At 31.3% G+C, this 6,414-nt stretch overlaps 1 pseudogene across 1 annotated transcript; it reads right to left on the bottom strand.

Annotated features, from left to right (window-relative positions):
* Positions 1-797: 797 nt before the first annotated feature.
* LOC149876234 (uncharacterized) lies at positions 798-5,361 on the bottom strand (annotated as a pseudogene). The gene is made up of 4 exons (XR_016448841.1): positions 4,785-5,361; positions 1,681-4,487; positions 1,270-1,522; positions 798-1,060 (listed from the first exon to the last, which is right to left on the bottom strand). The product of XR_016448841.1 is annotated as an uncharacterized LOC149876234 (transcript).
* Positions 5,362-6,414: the final 1,053 nt, after the last annotated feature.

A 6,414-nucleotide genomic window follows, 5' to 3' on the forward strand; every position in this document is an offset into this window, starting at 1 on the left:
TTAAGAGCCGTTTTTTCTAAGAATCAGGCAAATTCCTGAAACTGTGGAAGTGACCTCCTCCAAATTGCTTGAATTTTTTATATATTGATCAGAATATAGAGAAAACCTGTTGGGGAAAAAAAAATTTTTCAAAAATGTTTCGTTCACTCGGAATCTGGGCTTAAATTTTGGAGATTTTTTTAAAAATTTTTAGAAATTTAGTTTTTGCCACCTTTGAACCCATTTTTTTGGCAAGGCAAAAAGTTGCACATAGCTTTTGTAGTTAATATCAGACGTAACCCAAAAGCTCTCTCCAAAAAATATAAAAAAGTTGCGTGACACTGTGCGGTTGGCTAATTATCATAGTTCAAAAGTACAAAATCAATCACTTTTGTCAATTTTTAATCGGAGTTAATTCTAGCGGCGAAGTGTTGCACACAATTTTTCTTTTAGGATTTGAAATTATCAAAGGTATTGAGTCTAAAAATGCAAAGAAAGTTATGTGATACCTAAGGCCTATTAATATATTAAGGCTTGAAATTGGAAAAAAATGTTTTAGTATACTTACAAAATGAACCATTACGGCAGAGGCGCTTAGTTTTATAAAAATGTAATCATATCCAACTGTCAATACAAAAAGGTCCTAACATGATAATAAAAAAAATTCGTGTGATTTTGTCACACGCATGATATAACATGAATTAAAAACTGAACAAAAATCTAACATCAAGATAACTAAATTTCTAATTAAATAAAACATAAATCAAACATTTAAATGTTTTTCCATTTAAAAATTAGTTTTTCATTTATTAATAGAGTCATTTACACACATTATCCACCACATCACACATAATTTCTACTCTACTGCAGTATGTTTCTCTAAGAATAATGATATGACTGTATTATAGTCTTCTTCGGATAATGAATAATCGCCACGACCACTGATTAGAAAAGGAGCATTTACTAAACAGATAATTTTATCAGTTTGGTTATTTATCTCCTCGGTAGTAACTGGCCAGCGAAAAGTATTCTTCTCTTGCCCGTTAATCATACAATTAACTCTGATCCCAGTTATAGATACCTAAAAGTATTAGCGCAACATTTAAAATAATATAATAAAGAGTTTATGATTTGTTTAATTTTGCTTACATTCAATAAAACTTGTAAAGTCTTATATAATGTCATTCTGAAATTATTTTTACATTTTATTTATATTCCTTTTATGATAGAGCACTGTTTTGTAAAACAAAATAAAAACTTGAAACTAATATATACTTTGAATAATATTACCTCCAGAATATATCCAATATTCCATTGTTTTTCATATGCAACAGCAACCCAATCATTCACTTTCCATACAAGACAAATTTCTTTTGCAAGATTGGCGATGTCTTCCTCATATTTATTATCATCTTCATTGTCTCCTGCCAGATTAAAGTCATCATTTTCGCCATAAACTTCTTTGTTATCGTTAACCTGACTATTTTCATTATTATCTGTTGTCGGTTCTACCAGCTTACCTTTTCTTTTCAGGTTACTAAATATATAACAATATCAATTGTACATATTTTTAAACATATGTAAACAAACACACAAAATTATAACTTTCACCTAAATTTTAATTTCATATTTGTAAAAGAACTATTTAACAGTCAGAAACATAATCTAATTTGCAAAAGTTTTGATAGCAACAATGCCTACCTTGAAAATAAAGATCTTATCTGTTGACTAGTTACATATTGATCAGGCGGAAGTTCTCTCCTCAGCTGCATGTGAACCTGCTCAGGGCTCATTTTATTACCTGATTCTTCTCCACGAATAAAGTATTTATACAACAGTTCTTTCTGCTGATTTGAAAATCTAAAAGAACTTCGAACTGGTAATGCCCAACCTTGCAATAGAAAAATGTTCATGCAATGTGGTTTGTCTTTTACGGAAGCAATGTTAGAGGATGAAGAAATTGGCATATTTAGTTGTGAAGTAATTTTCATCTTATGAACAAACGAGTTGCGAACTTTATCCAATGATGTTAATGATTTTGGAACTGTATGAAGACCGGATAGCATGTGTTCTTCTAACTCAGCATCGCTTTCAAATGATAAAGTACAATTCATTTCAGTGCAAAATCTTAATGAATATAATTGCCTGTCACTTCTTTTCTGTTTTTCCTTAAGTGACTTGTTACGCTTAATTGAATTATCTGTTTTGCTATATGGCAACAACAACTTAATCGAGGGTTGATTTTTAAGATTTCCATACTCTTGTTCAATTCCCTCACCGATATTGAAATAACGCCACATCTTCATACTTTTCTCACCAAACTCAAATGAGTGATAGTTGCTAATGTTCTTAATCTTTGGTCCAGTAACTACAGTTTTATCATTGCTAATTTGAGCAACTGCTACTTTTGCATCTTTAGCGCCAAAACTATAATGCATAGCCTTGTGTATATCTTCAGCAGTCAAAAGATTATTACCAGAGTCATCGTAACTCCTTAAAATTGTCTTTACAACTGCACTCTCCCTGTCACATTGATCTTTTCCACAACAGGGTTCATTATAATCATATCTCAGCAACTTTATATCTCTCTCTTTGCATACATTGTAGATTGCTTCAGCTGAAAGATTTCACTGATAGCAGCCGGCATTATCAGATTTGGTAAACATTTTCTTGATATGCGGTTGATCAATTCTGAATTGGTCTAAAACTGCAGTGGCTAACGAAACAACATCACCTATTCCCTGATCACACCTATACATTGAAGTAAAGTAAACACGTTTGAATAACTTTCCTGCTATTTTTATGAAGAATATATCCACATGTAAACTCACTCCTTTCTTGCCAAAATACTCTCTTTGCTCCTCTCTGTATCGAACCGGAAGAATTTTTTGACAAAAATTTTTAAGCCAGAAAGCAGTTTCATCGTTTAATTGCTTAAAAGCTTCGATTTTTGCCTTTTTCTGTTGAGAATCTCTCATCAGGTGTTTTATGTAGTTGAATACATCCTTTACAGCAATTTCCAAATCATAAATAGAATCAGCATCGTCAGAATTTTGAATTGTTAGTTCTTTGATCATCTCGATAGCTTTGCACAAATCATAGCAATCGGCACATACCACTTCTGATATCTCTGTGTTGGATTGAAGATTTTTTTCAGATGGATCTGATAAGCCATGTTTTGAGCTATGAGAAGAAATGTTTGAGTCATTGACACTACAATTGGTTTGATAACTTGTTTTCAAATACCTTTTTCCTTTTTCAAGGGCAGCTTCGAGAGATTTAGAACTAAATCTTTGTGCCAATTTTTGTAATGTTTGAAAACCATTCATGCCTGAAGCAGTAACATCATCTAATCCAGCTAAGCTTTTTTGACTTGAAGGTTTTATTGCATGCAATACTTTCCACAAACTTGAATCAGATAATGGTATATAATTGTTTTCACTACAACTTTTTCGATAGAACATGATAGCGTGGCTATATTTTGTCGTCAGTATTGCATGCACTATCTTTTGTTCTTCACCGCTGTTGTATTTTAATTTGGTTATTCCATAAGCAACATCATGCAAAATACCACTTGTAAATATAAAGTCTAAGAAATGTTCACACTTTGTTTGATCAAGACTAGATCGGACGAATACTTTCTTCTCTGGAAATGCCAACCCTTTATGAGATGCATGCCATTTTCTTGCTGTTTCTATACGATGTTTGGTACACTCAAATGTGTTCATTATAAACTTTTTGGTATACTTGGTATGGTCTAATAATGAGAGGATAACTAACTTTCCCATGGAATCACTTTGCTTATATACTTTCTGAGTACGAATAATTTCAATTGGGAGAGGGCTATTTATTTCATCAACATTTTTACTGTTAAGAAAATCTATAAGTATTTCCTCTTGTCCAGGAGCAACAGCTTCCGCAAATTTTTTCTTTAATAAGTTTTCTAGGCGAACATACTTGCGTTTTAACTTATCTTTAGTAGTATCTTCCAGACATTCGAACTTCCTTTTTAATCTAAATTTTATTGGACTTGCATTAAGAACCTCAGTTACACTCTCACGGCTTCTTAGAGATTCGTCCAAAATCTCCTGTGAAACATTAATTTCACCGGGATCAAATTCTTCATCTGGAGTAGCAGGTGTCATATATGTTTGTTCTTGTTGTGTTTGTGTTTCTGTACATAAATTGGTGTTTTCGTTGACTCTAGATAAAGCAGTTTCTTGCTTTAAATGGGTAAAACACAGCATTGCACCAACTGAAAATACTTCATTGTATCGCTTTGACATTGATATGAGGACATGTATTGGTGACGCCTTTAAAGCGGGAGATTTTTTTCCTTTTATATTTAGATGGTGAGGATGAAAGCATGTTTTTGGAGGACTCCATGCAATACCAAACGTGTACCGGTGAAAAGCACATATTTGTTCATCCTTTTCAAGATTTCTTTTAAGTCTATTTGCAATAAGTCCATTTTCTTCCCAAATATTATTATCGTTTAATCGCATGACCTAAAAACAATTTTTTAAACAATTATTAAGTGTGTCATTTAAAGCATTGTTTATAATCTGACTCTTCACGAAAAATGTTTACAAGTTTGAAATACATTGTTGTTATTATTAAAATACAATATTGCAAGAGTGTGATTAATTTAGTGATTATTTATTAAAAGAGTGAGGAATTAATTAAAAGAGCTATTTTTTTTTGTTTAAAGAACTTTGTCTCAAAATCTTATTGCAGAGAAGTTATAAAGTATGTAATTATAAAAATTATATTACAGTCTGCGTAAATTTAAAATACATAATTACCTTTAAGTTGATGAGGTGTTTCTTAACATCAACATCTCCCAGCTGATGAATGTAGAACATTTTGTTTATAATTTTATGTTTTTTGAATGATCCACAATTTCCTTTTGAAAAGCAACAACAGTTTTCGTAAAAATATTTGTTTTGTTTCATACTCAACTAAAAACAAGTTCTATTTATGCAGTACCTATTTCTCAATAGCAATGATAAAATATCTACTCTATTTATGCAAATTTTAAAGATCGTTAAAATAAAGTTAAGACATTTTTATGGTAAAGTAAACAACCGCCCACTAACTTGTTTCTCCACAATCGTGATATCAGCGATTCTTCTTCCATTCGATCACCACAAGTTATTTGGTTATGACGTAAATTTAAATAATTCACTTCTGATCATGTATTGTTTTTTATTATTATTTATTTCAATTGTTATGATTTCTATATCATAGTCAGAAACGCTTAAATTTTTTCTTAACATTACGTGCAATGTTTTGTGTAATGCTAAATGCTAATTTTGGATGATAGAAATTTTATTGTGAGGGAAAACCTCATCTGTGTGTCCAAAAAATTATCTCTTCGTACTTAATCATTTTTAACAATATGTACCTTTATTTTTAACTTAATATCTAAAGATCACACGAATTTTTTTTATTATCATGTTAGGACCTTTTTGTATTGACAGTTGGATATGATTACATTTTTATAAAACTAAGCGCCTCTGCCGTAATGGTTCATTTTGTAAGTATACTAAAACATTTTTTTCCAATTTCAAGCCTTAATATATTAATAGGCCTTAGGTATCACATAACTTTCTTTGCATTTTTAGACTCAATACCTTTGATAATTTCAAATCCTAAAAGAAAAATTGTGTGCAACACTTCGCCGCTAGAATTAACTCCGATTAAAAATTGACAAAAGTGATTGATTTTGTACTTTTGAACTATGATAATTAGCCAACCGCACAGTGTCACGCAACTTTTTTATATTTTTTGGAGAGAGCTTTTGGGTTACGTCTGATATTAACTACAAAAGCTATGTGCAACTTTTTGCCTTGCCAAAAAAATGGGTTCAAAGGTGGCAAAAACTAAATTTCTAAAAATTTTTAAAAAAATCTCAAAAATTTAAGCCCAGATTCCGAGTGAACGAAACATTTTTGAAAAATTTTTTTTTCCCCAACAGGTTTTCTCTATATTCTGATCAATATATAAAAAATTCAAGAAATTTGGAGGAGGTCACTTCCATTGACTGCCTGATTCTTACAAAAAATGCCTCTTAACAACTACACTGCGCATAGTTAACCATAAAAATTTAAAATATACCAAGTTATTATAAACCGGGAATTGTAATTTTGTTTAGTTGCTTGTTTGTACAGTATTTTTATTATAATTCATCACGCGTTCTGAATGTAATTAAGACGTCTTTCAAACGTCCTACGCAAGTCTGAAATACTTTTATTGGTTCCGAAATAGTTCCAGGACGTCCAAAACGCAAACTGAACGTTCATTGTACGTTTTTTGTACGTCCCCGTGCCGGCTGGGACTGTAAATCCGCTAAATTTTACATGCGTCTATAGAAAATGGTCGCAGTGTATTTGGTTGATCACTTAATATGATCACTTCCTTCCACTCATTAGC

This window comes from Hydra viridissima, unplaced genomic scaffold (genome assembly GCF_058129835.1).
Source record: "Hydra viridissima isolate aposymbiotic clone 2 unplaced genomic scaffold, HvirCarnegie_v1 scaffold_23, whole genome shotgun sequence".
NCBI lineage: Eukaryota > Metazoa > Cnidaria > Hydrozoa > Anthoathecata > Hydridae > Hydra > Hydra viridissima.